General features: G+C 38.2%; 1 protein-coding gene across 5 annotated transcripts in view; it reads left to right on the top strand.

Annotated features, from left to right (window-relative positions):
• Nucleotides 1-15,239, top strand: part of LSAMP (limbic system associated membrane protein) — a 655,616-nt gene that overhangs the window by 575,297 nt on the left and 65,080 nt on the right. The window lies entirely within an intron of this gene.

Below are 15,239 nucleotides of genomic sequence, written 5' to 3'. Positions count from 1 at the left end.
TGACATAGGACTTCAAATTGTAGAAGGCACAGGAATGACTTAATTTACTGATCCTGGGGAAGTTTTCAAGGATGCACAGACTGACAAAGAGCAACAGTTATGTGTTAACTCTTTACCTGAACACAGGTTTATAGCCATTTTTAGTAGCAACATCTGTGAATGCAAATGGTAAGACTATTAAAATGCTACTTGTTCTTTTAGGATAATAATAATGTTAGGTGTAAAGATGATATAATCTCCCTAGAAATGGTACCTAAAGTGCTGTGTACATTATTTGGACACAGCAGATTTCAAATGTTTAGGCTTCAATCTAACCATGATCTTTTAATCTAATTTTCTAATTCATTAAAAATATTCTCTATTTGCTACTAAATGATCACATAAATTTTACTCATAATCCTGACCTTAGATTTTCTCAGTGAGTTAGAAGTCTTGGTAAGTGAACAGAATTTTCAGTGTGGCCCTTTATTTTAGAGATTGAGTATCTCAAGAGGAAAAAGTTGGTTGTCAAGTATTCATCTCTGTCAATATCCTTTGGTAGTAAGCAACAGAAACTAACTGACCTAACATAGGGAAAGGCAGAGAATTTATTAGAAATTTGCAAGAATGAATCCTAGACTTGAAGGAAAAGCTGAACAATATGTCTTTGATAAGGCAAAAATAAAGCAACTCTTAAGCAAGAGACATTTGAGGACTCTCTCTGTTGCATGATACTATTAACAAAACTCACCTAAATCTGAGACTGCCCATTCAAGTTTCACATTTCCAGAAGAGACTTTCATTAGTATAGCCTAAGTTGTTTTTCCCCTGGAATCAGCTAGCCTGTCCAGAGGCTAATAATACAGAAATGTTCACCAGAGAAACCTCTGATGTCCAAGCATCTTTTCGTTTTATGTTGGCTTAAGCATTAGTGTTTGTCCCTTGATGTCTGTGATCATGAGTGTGTTCAAACCCATGAGAGCTTTTTAGTTTAATTTTTATTTATGTGTTTCTTTAATGGGTATTTTTTTTAACGTTTATTTATTTTTGAGAGACAGAGTGAGACAGAGCGTGAGTGGGGGAGCGGCAGAGAGAGAGGGAGACACAGAATCCGAAGCAGGCTCCAGGCTCGGAGTTGTCAGCACAGAGCCCGATGCGGGGCTTGAACTCATGGGCTGCGAGATCATGTCCTGAGCTGAAGTCGTACACTTAACTGACTGAACCACCCATGCGCCCCTAATGGATCTTAAGGTTGATAAATAATCAGAACATTTTTAATGTTGAATTAAAGGAATTTAGATTCACAGGTACCAAGATTATGTTTAATGTTAGCATTTTAAAACCAAATTAAGCATTTGATCTGTGTGATACAGGGGTTGCCATAAAACCTTTTTTTTTAATGATGAATTAGGGAAAAAAGGCCATATTTGTGGTACCCAGTGCTCATATGTATGGCTGTTAGTTTTACCTGGACTTTCTTTTTGAAAATCTTAATGAGATGCCATTATTTCTCATCTACACATTGACTTACCTAATCAGCCAATTCTCAATTGATCAAGACTTGATGTCTAGTTTTAAAATTGTCACTCAAATGTGAGCCCCAAAGAATCTTCCATTTATATAGCCCCATGCTGGGGCACCTGGGTTGTTCAGTTGGTTAAGCATCTGACTTCAGCTCAGGTCATGATCTTGCGATCCGTGAGTTCGAGCCCTGCGTCAGGCTCTGTGCTGACAGCTTGGAGCCTGGAGCCTGTTTCAGATTCTGTGTCTCCCTCTTCCTCTCTCCTCCCCTGTTCATGCTCTGTCTCTCTCTTCTCAAAAATAAATAAACTTTATATAGCCCCATGCTTAGTGGAGTATATTACAGGGACTAATGACATGTTTATTGAATGGGTGAGAGAATGAATGACTATATCTCCTCTTCCTACCTTCTAACATCAGCTTTTTATTTATTATTAACAACATAAACTAGTGTATACAAACTGTAAAGAGACACATAAAACCCAGATTGGTCAGAGCTTACACCCGATAGTAACTAATAAACGCTTCAGTGATGGAGGTGGAATTTGAAATTCTTTAGCAGTCTAAAGTTTGAGGTTTATCTTTGGGTTCCATTTACTCATTTATGATACTCCAAGTATCCAATAGCTTAAGTCATTTAAAATTGACAATTTCCATTAATTTTATTAAATCCACACAATATGGACCTGTGTCATGGGTAGAAGAGTGCCTCTTCACAATAAATCTAAACCCATTTTCCTGCTTGGCTGGACTTGTACTTCTTGGATCATAAAATTTGCCCTCTGTAAGCCCAAGGAATGGTAATAATGATGCAAACTTGACTGAACTTGCAGCCCCAATGGCATAGAAGTGGTTATTTAGGACCTATCATAAATTCACTGCCATGTAACTTTCATCAAAATTTTGAGATATGAATGCTCAGAATGGAGTAATGGATTCAACTGGCAGATGGTGCAAATAACAGGGCTTCAGAAACATCAGACTCTACTACTCAACTTGACCTCATAAGTCACCAAAACTAGTTAGATTCACCAAATCCTTTTTAGCTGCCACACATGGAGATATATTCCCAAGTAATTCTCACTTTTTTCTGGAGTGGTTGACATGTGCAATCATTGTTATTATTATTAGACTACTATTATAGAATAGCATGTCCTCAAAATACCAGGTGAATCTTTTATTAGTTAAGAATATCTAAGGCAGGGGCGCCTGGGTGGCTCAGTCAGTTAAGCGTCCAACTTCAGCTCAGGTCGTGATCTCATGGTTTGTGGGTTTGAGCCCCACATCAGGCTTTGTGCTGACAGCTCAGAGCCTGGAGCCTGCTGCTTCGGATTCTGTGTATTCCTCTCTTCCCCTCCCCAGCTAGGGCTCTGTCTGCCTCTGTCTTTCAAAAATTAAATTAAAATTAATTTAAAAAATTAAAAAATTAAAAAAAAAGAATATCTAAGGCAGATGCCCTCTTTTACCTTGTTTGTCTTTCTTTATAACTGGGATAAAAATACTTCATCATTTGTTGTTTAAATACAAAGTTGCATCCCATGACCACTAGTAATAGGCTTGGTGCAAAGTGCCCTCCATCACCTTTCCCTGTTCCTCTTCCATCTAGATCATCTCATGCTGAAACACGCTACAGTTTTTGAGAGGACACTCATGAAGAATCTTATTGCCTGTGAAATTCTCTCTCCTAAGTCATGATTATCTCTCCATGACTCTGTGGATGCTGAGACTGTCATTTTAGTACCTCAGCATTGGTAGCTACACGGGTAGTATCTGTGGTAGGAAAGTGGTGCCTCTGGGTATGGCTCGGGGAGATGGAGCTCATTGGCCTCATGGCACACATCTTACCCCATTGTGTTTAAATACCTGAATTGTAGCAAAAGATCAAAACTTCTCTCTCAGCACTTATTACTGGATGGCCTCATCATTCGTTTGCTTAGCTATCTTTCCAGTAGCCTCTGATCTGCCTAAGAGTGGGAACCACATTTTATTTCTTCTTGTAGCCCCCTCCCCAAAATAGCACAGTGCCTGGTGATAGTGATGGTTCAACTGACCAAAGGATTCCTTTGCTGAAGTACGCACAGAGCATGACCAGATGATTGGAAACCTTAAACACAAAGTCACATGTTTGTGGCAGCAAAGCAAAAATACAACAAAACTTCAAAATGAGGGAAAGGAGAAGGATGTGTTAAAAATCTGAGACTTCCCTCTGCTGCCAGTCAGGAATTGATGCCTTTTATGGCACAAACTACTACACTCTGGGCTTGTGTTCTTGATGAGATCGGCACATAATACTGATAAGATCTGAGCTATATTGTCATTCATTTCTTATTTTTTATAGACATTGCATTCATGTATAAATGTTTGAAAAAACTACTCATTTTGAAATGTTATGTCTGTGAATAAAATATGTACATGTATTTGAGACTCGGTTTGACACTACAACAGTATATTTAAGATAAACTATTTATCTTCCACAAACACATTTCAGTGTTTTAACACATCCATTTGTTTCTGGAATGAAGGCAGAGGCATGAGGATGGGAGGAAGGGAGGGTGGGAGGGAGGCAGGAAGGAGAAGAAAACAGTCAGGGAGCTTTGTGTTTTGATATTTCAGCTTTCCTCTTGATGGCAAAATCCTAACTGGAATATGGTTTTGTTATCCCGGATGTCAGTTCACAAATCATGAATTAAGCAGCTTAAGCCAAGTGGCACCTAGCAGTAAAACTGGCATTTCTCAAAATATTGGCAGATCGAGCAAGCAACTGTTGATTTTAAATGTTTAATGAGCAATATGTTACTTATTCCGGTAATATTGTTGTGTTTGCCTAACCTTTCTCAGACTGCCTCCTTCTGCTTTATTGCTGGAAGGCTTCCAAAAAGGAAGGGTTGAATTAGAGAGGGGAGAGAGTACGTACAGAATAGGGAAAACTGTAAGAAGAAAAAGCTAATTAAAATTGCTCTCCTTATAGTGGGGAATTAGTCATGTCTTGTCAGAATCATAACTCAAGGACTTATATGGTATCATGGAATCCCAACATGCTGTTCTTCACATGTTTATGGTCACAATAGAAGAAAAAAAGTAAGGGATGAAAAAAATGGACTGGAAAGAGGATAAGCAAAACTGCTAGCAGGTGGTTGAAATGAGCAGCACAGGGTAACTGGGAAGTCCTGAGAGAGATCTTCAACTTGAGATCACGATAACAGAAATCTGGGTGGAGTTACCCCACACATGATTACGATGAAAGAGTCTTGGTCCAAAGAATGAACCTGTGGCAAGATTACAACAGAAATAAATCAACAGAGTAAAGGGGTAGGAGGGAAATCAATAGTGACTTCATACTCTGTGACAGAAAGCACTTGGCTTCTGACATAAACACTACAGACACATGCTCTCATTCCTTAACTGTACTGATTGCTGGGTCTGAAAACATTGGTCAGTATGTGTAAAATACCCGACGTAATTAGACCTTCATCAAGGTTAAAATAATGAGTGCTGTGCAAACTGTGGGTATGATTTATTGCTTCAAAAAAGGATTTGTTTTGTTTATCAGAACCTTTTTTTTTTTTTTTTTTTTTTTTTTTTAGCAAAAGTGAATGCAGAACTCGAGGCATTACTGAGTAAGTTTGAAATCCGCTACAGATCTAAGGCAGATAGTTCATGCAAAAGATCTGGATCAGTAGGGGCGTTAAAGTGGAGATAACCATATGACTGATTAGCATAAAAATTAGCTACAGAGACAAATCTCCCAAACAGAGCCCTCATTATAGTCCGGAACAGAAAGGAATTCCTCAGTGCTCTAAGAATTAAAATGAAAGGGGAAAAAATTAATCCCCAGTTTGTGGACGTTGGGAAAGGATTTTACCTTACATACATACACCATCAGCCGCTGTTATGCTACTTACAGAATTAGGAATACTGTTCCTAAACTTCAGAAGAAAAACATCGTGTGTGAAGCTTATCCGCTGTCACATTTTGTAATTTATTTAAAAATATATGCCCGTTTGCACTCTTCCATGATTATCTCCTGGGAGAGGAACTGTGGTTTTCCTTAATGCAGTCATAAGGCCTTTTTTTGGTATTGAGTTCAAGAACCCTGGGAATGATGCTAATGAGGTCAGATCAACAAGGACAGTCTCCATAATCTAGCGAGCTTTACTTTGTCCTTTGACCACAGTCTTTCACCCTGGCAGTGACCCCTCAAATGAATATTCGGTCACAATAGCAGTGGCTGTCAAAAAAAATCATTTCAGATTCATCATTAAAAACTAATCATTTATTGAGTATCTACTATGTGACAGGGACAGTGCAGAGTAGTATTTGGGATAATATAATTATTCTGTACCCTCTAGTAATAGGTTTCTATTTATAGAGATCTGGCTATGTGCAGCAATTTTGGTAACCCATCACAGTTGTTAAAATGAAATACGATAACCACTTATAAAACCCCTACTCTAATCTCTCACTCAATTAAATATTTCAGTACAGAAATGAGTGAGGGTATTTAAAAACTCTCATTTGGGAAGTAAAGATGAAGAATATAATTGGAACAAATAAATTCAAATGATAGATTAAGGTTACTTGGTTTGCTTTCTCTGGTTAAAAAAAAAAAGATGAAACCTCCTTGAGTGAGGATCTCTAGAATAATTTGTGATTTGGACTGAAAGTAGACAGTTTGGGTTGCATTTCACTCACTGTCTAATTTCTAATGTTTTTTGAAGCTGTTGTAAAAAATAAGAGAAACAATGTGCTCTCATATGGTGGTTATAAGAATTACCTGAAACAATATAGATGTGTATAGAAAGACCTAAATAAATAATAGCTTTTTCTGTTATAACATTTTTCTCTTCTATTTGAGGAAAACCTTCATTTATTTTTGTTTTGTTTTGTTTTGTTTTGTTTTGTTTAAGTACCTACTATTTTCTGTGAACTCCTTGCTTGTTAATAAAATACCTATCCTTGAAATCTCAATTTACATTGCTTTTTCTTAGGTGATCTTGCCTTCTGAGCACCAGATAGGGTTGTAACTTAGACTTAACCAGATTATCATGCACACACACACACCACACCTTCTACCCTCTACACATACCTACATGTTTCAGATGGCAAGCTTCATAAAAGTGAAAATTGGCTGATTTTATTTACCCTGCATCTTCAGCACCTAGCATGTAGTAGACAATCATATATTTAGTTGAATGTATAAATAAATATGCAAGTCAATAAATGAACAGGATAATATAAAGATAAATAGGCCTAGAGACCTAGCTTCATGAATCTCATAGTCTAGCTGGGGAGACAGAAATGTATACAAATGATGTCAGTGCAGCCTGACCTAGGCCACCATCATTGTATGAACAAAATTTATGGAGCGTAGAGACTAACAAGCACTGGAGACTAGTATAGGGGTAGTTTCGAGTAGGGATTAAGAGGAGAAGCAGAAGGGAAGATGTTGAGAAAGACTTCATAAAAGAGATGTCACTTGCACTGGTTTTTGAAGATTGAGTAGAAAGAAGCCCAGGAAGGAGAGGAATGTTTTCCGGGAGGAAGATAGACAGCAGGTATTGTTTACATCAATCTGTACACTGAAATCAAAAAGCACCAAATCCATTATGTCAAAAAAAAAAAAACCCAAATGGATATTTTACAGTAGTCACAGGCAATATTCAAGGCTTGATTAGATTTAAATATGCAATAAAAACTCTGCAAAGGTTCCAAGAGGGAAGAATGAACCTATGAGATAGCAAAAGCTCTGTGTGCAAAATATTCCTAAGTGCCTGGATACTCTGGCACTTTGCAAGTGGGCAGTGGCCCATGCATCTTCATGACTAACTCCTAGTGGAAGATCAAATCCCAGGGGAATCTGCAGAGGGGGACAAAGGACGAGCAAGCCAGACGCTCTCTACAGCCTAAGACAAGAGTGCTATGAAGTTTAACCATGTGCATTTACTCACAAATAGATAGTGCCTGCTAATTTGCACACCTTATCTTTTTTGAACTTCTTACCTATATTATAAGGCTATCAAGAAATGTATTATAACCTCTATTTTACAGATGAGGAAAGTGAATTTGGGGAATTTTTAATGACTTGCTTAAAGTTAGTGACAAAACTATAAACCCAGTTTCCCTAAATCCAGTTTCAAGGCTGTTATACTATACAAGCTTACTTATTTTGTAAAATAAAATGAAACGAAACAATGAAGTAAGGTAGAATGATCAGGAAAATCAAATGTAAATGCTAAAATAAATTTTCTGAATTTCTTGCTACATCAAAAAGTTTTCATATCTAATTTAATCAGACTTTAATCACCAAATATCTCATATTTTAGGATACATACCTCTCTTTTCTGTATTTTCTAGATTTCTTTCATCTCAAGCCACACAGCTCCTTTCATTTTGGTCCCTTCTCCCTATTTCTGAAATAGAATTTCTGTTCTAGTTTAAGGAACATGGACTTTAGAGCTAGACAGAGTGGAATGTAAATCTTCATTCTGCCACTTACCAGCCTTATAATCCTGAAAAACAAATTCCAATCTCTGGTCCTCACCCACAGTATAACTATATTGTGATGTTTTATTTCCCAAATCAACAAGTTTGTGTGGAATTGCTTAGCACATGTCTGATTTACAGTAAGCTCTCAATAAATACCTATTTGGTGAATCAGTGTTCAGTCCTCTTCTCCTTCCCCACTACCTGTGTGATCTTAGGGCAGATACTTAATAGCTCTGTGCTTCAGTTTCCTCATCTGTAGAGATAATGATGCTTGTATGACAGAGCTTTCAAGAAGGTTAGGTAATATAATTCATGTGATATTCTTAGCACATAATTTTCACTCAATAAATGCTTGTGGTTCTTTCTCTTCCTTTTCTTACCTTCATTCTGCACACCATTTAAACTCTTCTCTCCATTTTCCCTCTTCCAGGATTTCAGGTCTGTTTCCTTTCCCACCTCCTGTTTCTCTCCTTCTCCTGGCACTCATACTCCTCATCTTTTCCAGATTCTACTTAGTATTTTCTCCTATACTCCCCTCACTAGTACCCCCTTCTTCATCGCTGATGCTTTTCCTCTTGCCTTTGTCAACTCTCCGAGAGCTAACGTAGAATCCAGGTGACGTCTAAAGGTGGCAAATGGAGAAATTTCACCTGCCCAGAGGACCTTTCAAGCTTCCAAGTACTGAAGGATAAATGATTTAAATGCCTTTGATTTGAGAGTAGAGAGACAACAAAATGTATTGAATAGTAGAGACCTTCTTGACTCCTTGTCTTCCCCATTTGCCTGTACACACACTCAAACACACACACACACACACACACACACACACACACACACACTAGCCTGCCAAAAATTATGCATGTGATCACTTCCTCACTCATCCTTTTGAGTCCTTTTATCTTTGTATTTATATTTATTTTTTCCTTCACTCACGTTTAGAACTTCAGAAATAACAGAGTATGTAAATCAATAAAAATCTAAGAATAAAGAAAAAAGGACATAAAAAAGGGAGATGCTGAGATATGAATGACAACTAGGCAGGAACATTTTAATTCTTTTAGAACCAGCAGCATCCTCTTAACACTACCAGCCAAGCTGTACACTTGTTCTGAGCAGCTTGTAACTCTCTTCTTTCTCACAAGGCCCTCTGCTACATGGTATAGGGATGTTTCTGAGTCCAGCTGGTGATCACTTTATGTCCTGAGGCAAAAGGATTGATGGTATGTGCCATACTTTTATTTAGCTTGTATAAAGCAGATGCTATTTCTACTCTGCTCGTTCACATCAGTGTTTAAATTTTCCTAGCATCCAGAATCTTACAAAACTTCAACAGTACCCCTGGAAAGTCAGGCAATAGGGCACCTTCAGGTGACATATAGAAAGAAAAATGTAAGGGTGTAGGAATTTGGAGATTCTCTCTCTCTCTCTCTCTCTCTCTCTCTCTCTCACACACACACACAAACACACACACACACACACACACAGACACACACTCTACTTTCAGGTGGGTTTATCTTGGGTGGATTTTCTCTTTGTACACTGGATGAACTTAAGCAGGGGTATCCAGTGTTTGGTATCCCTTTTATCCAAGCACTACACTGCTGATATTGTTTTCCTTTAAGCCTCTGCCTTTCCTGAGACCTTCCAGGGCCTTTGGAATCTTTAATGGTGAGGTTGATTTCCCAAGGCTACACCTTTCCAAGGATGATTGTCTTCAGATTCCTGTAGCCATTTTTTCTCTGACCCTGCTAAATAGACTTACTCCTAGTCTTCAGCATTGACCCAGGGCAAAGAGGAAATTTTTTTTTAATTTTTTTCTTAATGTTTTTATTTATTTTTGAGACAGAGACAGAGCATGAGCAGGGAAGGGGCAGAGAGAGAGGGAGACACAGAATCGGAAGCAGGCTCCAGGCTCTGAGCCATCAGCACAGAGCCCAATGCGGGGCTCGAACTCACAGACTGAGCCGATCATGACCTGATCATGACCTCACAGATCATGACCTGAGCCGAAGTCAGACACTCAACCAACTGAGCAACCCGGGCGCCCCAAAGAGGAAATTTTAAATAAGTGTGTGTGTCAGAGTGGGGGGAGGTGGAGTCGGGGGTAGTTAGGGGGTGTATCTCTGTGTTTCAGGGTCTAAACTGTATGGCCATTCCAAGCTGCCAGTCCCTATGAGAATGTCATGCCATTTTTCCTATGGTCCATCAATTTTAAGAACTCCCAGGCAGCATAAAATAAGAAAGAGTTTTAATATGAATTTGGTATACTACTACTCTCAGAGGGGAAAACTTTTCAGCTCTTGAAAATATGATTTTTAGTTTTATAATGTGAAAGCTCCATGACTGATTCTTGTGCATTTCTCTCCCATCTTGTGAGTGTTTGCATGTGATTTCATTAACGGCTTTTCTCTGCTGTGGGAACCAAATTCTGTGCACCTTATGGGTTTGTGATCACCATGTCTCCAGCAGGCAAAAGAAATGCCTGGGGCCTTTTTGGCTTTTTTAGAAAGAAACAAGTATAAGGCTATTAGTCTGATTCTAACTTTTACTGCCTTTCTCCTGGGAGCAGCCCCACAGCAAGTGTAGCAGTCTCTTCCCTAGAAAATAGTTCAGTTCATACCCACAGCCAGAGCTTTGAAAGCTTGCTTGACATGGTTTATTGAGACCCAGAGCAGAGGAACTGGTGGATGAATCAATGCCTTTGTGAAGCTTTTGTAGTCAAATGTGCATCTGCATCCCCCTACATGTTAAAATGCAGATTCCTAGGGCTCACAGTAGACCTGCTAGCTTGGAACTTCTGGAGTTGAGCCTAACAGTCTTCCTTTTTAAGGCATTCCCTAGATAGTTTTTCCTAGGTTGAGAGACACTGCCTTAGAATGATATTTAGGATGACCTAAAATGAAAGTGGAATCGTAGGTATTGACACCATAATTATTTGAAAATAATTGCCTGGGGCGTCTGGGTGGCTCAGTCGGTTAAGCGTCCGACTTCAGCTCAGGTCACGATCTCGCAGTCCGTGAGTTCGAGCCCCACGTCAGGCTCTGGGCTGATGGCTCAGAGCCTGGAGCCTGCTTCTGATTCTGTGTCTCGCTCTCTCTCTGCCCCTCCCCCATTCATGCTCTGTCTCTCTCTGTCCCCAAAATAAATAAACATTAAAAAAAATGTTTTTAAAAGAAAATAATTGCCTATCCTAGAATAATATCTCTGAAATTCAATTTTGTTGTTATTTAATATTACCTGATTTAAACACAACAGCCCAGTGAAAAATGCGGGTCTTCAGACTTGCATGGTAGGATCTATTCCTTTATACCAGTGGTTGCCAGATTTTTTCATAAAAGGCCAAGTAGTAAATATTTTAAACTTTGCAAGCTGTACAATCTATGTTGCAGCTAAACTATGAAGGTAGTCTTACACAATAAATAAATTCATGGGCATGGCTGTATCCCAATGAAACTTTATTTATGAATACCGGTCTTTGAATTTCATGTAATTTTAATGTGCCACAAAATATTGTTCTTGGGCACCTGGGTGGGTTAGTCGGTTAAGAGTCCGACTCTTAATTTTGGCTCAGATCATGATCTCCCAACCTGTGAGTTCAACACCCACATTAGGCTCTGCAGTGACAGTGCAGAGCATGCTTAGGATTCTCTCTCTCTCTACCCCACTCATGCGCTCTCTCTCTCTCAAAATAAATAAATAAACTTAAAAAATATTGTTTTTGTTTTAGTTTTTTTTTAATCATTTGTAGGTGCGAAAACCATTCTTCGCTGTGGAGTAGGCAGCAGGTCAAATTTGGCCTATGGGCCATAGTTTGTTAATGCCCCCTCTGTACCTCTGTTGGTTCCAACTTAAGACAAATTTGGAACAAAATAAGTCACAATCTTAGGAAATAATTTTTTTCAAAAATATATTTGGTTATCAGTAAAATAATAGGACATGTATATCTGTTTTCAGCAATAAAAAGGTTTTGTTTAGAAAAGACATCTATGTTAAATCTCCAATCTTACATTTTTTAAGTGGTTCACCAAATATAGAGCAGGGTATTCAGAATCTAAGAGGTTAAAAACTCTGAGAGACAGTTATAGAAGAAAGAGAAAGAGGCTAAAAATAAACTAACATTGAATGAGTATCTGTTGTCTGGGCAATCATATTCAAAAGTAAGGAACTGGAACATTGAAAAGTAATGAATATTGGCAGTAAAAGCAAGTTCAAGTTATTGATGACATGTTATCAATAAAATGGTTTCCTAAATAGTTTTATGTCCCCATTCTGTTTTAGTGTTGTCTTATTATACTTTGTTGTGTCTTTGCAGCATAGTACTGGGTGTTTGGGTGTATAATAATTGTCAAATTAAATTCTCTAACATGCTTTCTATTCTAAGGACTGGTACTCATTAAAAAGGGAGAGCTACCCCTCCTGTATTTGTACACAGCCCCCCCCCCAATTCTCTCTCTCTCTTCTTAGCATGAGATACAGAGTTCATCTTTATGAAGAACCCAAGGATGTCAATCTCCTGGCCATATTTGGTTTTTCATTTATGGCTATCAAAGTTTGATAATTGGCAGTTGACCTACCATCCCTTTACATTGCTTGATTTTAGTTTATCCTTTGGGATAATTGCATTGATTTGTCCTTCGGAAACTATTTCAATGGTTTTCAAACTATTTGCTAAGGAACACTGGTGTTCCAGAAACCAAAACTAGTGGTTCTGCTGCTAAAATGGAATATTGGCATTCTTTTACTGATTCATTTTATTGATTGAAGGTTGTCTCAAGAAGTCCTTAAATATTTTGGCATCTACAACATTTTTCTAATTAAAATCTAACATTCGAAACAGGATAAACACAAAACATGATCAAATATTTAGCTTTTTTCATTTGTATTTGTTGTTAAAGTAAGTACTGTGATTTTGGGGGGTGTTCTGCTACCTAAAAAATTTTGAGAAACTGTATCCTGAATTGTAATTTGGAAGAGTTACAAAAAAGTATCTTCCAACAAATGGAGATTAAATCTATATGATTAAATTTTGTGAAATTACTTTTAAACTTTTCTTCTACCAAACTTCATTTTAAATGTGTCTCAAGTTTAATATTTTTGGCTCTTTGACTATATTCTTGCTAGTTTGGAGAATAATTCCACATTCCTGCTGACACAAATTCTGTCACTTACCTTTCTCCAGCTTTCCCTGAACATATATATTTTTTAATGTTTTTTTTTAATTTTACTTTTGAGAGAAGGAGGGAGAGAGAGAGAGAGAGAGAGAGAGAGAGAGAGAGAGAGAGAGAATCCTAAGCAGACTCTGTACTGACAGCATGGGGCTTGAATTCACAAACTGTGAGATTGTGACCTAAGCCAAAATCAAGAGTCAGATACCGAACTGACTGAGCCACCCAGGTACCCCTCCCCGAACATATTTTACACACACACACACACACACACACACTCCTCTTTTCTTCCAAATATCTCTCATCCTTAAGTCGCTTTCTGATATTCCAACTTTGACTTCTTGAGGAAAGAAGGATATATTTCTCAATGGCCAGTGCTTGGATTGGGAAAGGGGAAGGTCAAACATCTGACTATTTTGGAATTGCATCTTCTTTTCATTAATGTGAATCCAACCTAGACATGCTCTAACTGGGTTTAACTAGCCCCACTAGAGTTCATATAGGTCATATGTAACCAGCATCCCCGTTTCCCATGGCAACGGCCAATAGTATTCATCCATGACAGCACTCAACAGCTCTCTAGGTAGACATTCCATTAGATAAGAACTGAATATAGGGACAAAACGTTTTCATTATCCCTGATGTGCAAAGCCTTGATAACCTACCCAAACCTGAACCTAAAGCCCTTGTACTACCTGGAATGATATCAGGACCAGGGATATCAGTTGTAAGAAATTATTAAGCCTCCAGTCCTATAAAGATGACTAAAGGTTATCACTATGTTGTCAAGAATGACCACTGGAAACTTTTGTGACTCTTAAGCTTTCCTATACCCAGCCACCTTTGCAATCATGTGCTTACGTATTCACTTACTCTCAGATGTGTAGATGACAGGTGACCATTTCTTCGCATGACTACTTTATGCCATATCCAAATGAAGTCTTTTTGTGAATAGGTTTAGGCTCAACCAACCTGTCAATAAACCTCAGTCTGCCTTGACTGTCAACAGGCTGATTTTGTAGGTATCTGTGAGTCTATTCTAGGATGTTGCAATATGGTAGTATTTTTTTTTCCTGCTCTTATGTTTCCCCATGGTCCACTTTGCTTGATTTCTTTCCATGACCTCTTTGTGCCCCACTCTATTACCTTCTTATTTGCTGTAGGACCTTTCCCTCACACTTTTCTGCCTTCACATCTTCCCTATAGTCTCCTCTGCCGCCGACCACAGCAAGTCAGTCAGTGGCCGGAAAGCCACTGCTAAGTTAGCCTTCAGGTAAAACCATCTGTCTAAAGAGGGTGATTTGAGGTGCTTAACTTTTTTCACCTTGAAATTGCAAGGGATTTTTAGAGCAGGAACCTAAAATTTCATCAGTAAATGTTGTATCTTGAGATATTGTCATAATCAAGTTTAGCCTTGATCATATAGTATAGAATCCTTGCAAGGAAGGGAATACTGAGGAAATTTAAAAACGTAGTGATTTATTAAAAATATTCCAAGACCTCCTACTCAGAATTTACTCAACTATCTTCTGAAGAACTGGCTATTGTTCTCAGAGATATGAATCAGCAAGTTTAAAAGACCACCTAGTATGACCTCAAACAGACCGAAAGACTTTTAGTGTGTTTTATACCTATTCCAGGACTGACTTATTTGTGTGTATATATGGCATGTAAAGACCGTCCTCTTTATCCGTATCTACAACTAATTTCACATCAAGACTTAGATATTAAAGAGAATGATTTTGTATCAGTATTTACTACTTCCTTCGTAGTTGCCTCGAACGTTTAGATTTAGTTGCCTCGAACATTTAGATGTGTAAAATGTGCTATCTGAACTGTGACCCACCCACATCCCTAGCAGTGCCCTCTTCTTCCATTCTAGTCCTTGTAGTTCCCCAGAACCTATTCCCACAAGTACCTCTCCTGATTGCCTGCGGGCTGACAAGTCCCTTAGGTGTTAATTGAGAATTAAGACGTTAACTGATAAAAGGTAGAACCACTTGCATTAATATTTGCATTGCAAAAAGAGTCTTAATGGGAAAATAATTAAGCTTTAAAGTTTGATTTCTTTGAGGCAATTTATCCTGC

Source organism: Felis catus, chromosome C2 (genome assembly GCF_018350175.1).
Source record: "Felis catus isolate Fca126 chromosome C2, F.catus_Fca126_mat1.0, whole genome shotgun sequence".
Classification (NCBI taxonomy): domain Eukaryota; kingdom Metazoa; phylum Chordata; class Mammalia; order Carnivora; family Felidae; genus Felis; species Felis catus.
The sequence above is the reverse complement of the archived record's forward strand: the minus strand, read 5'-3'. Positions and strand labels throughout refer to the sequence as shown.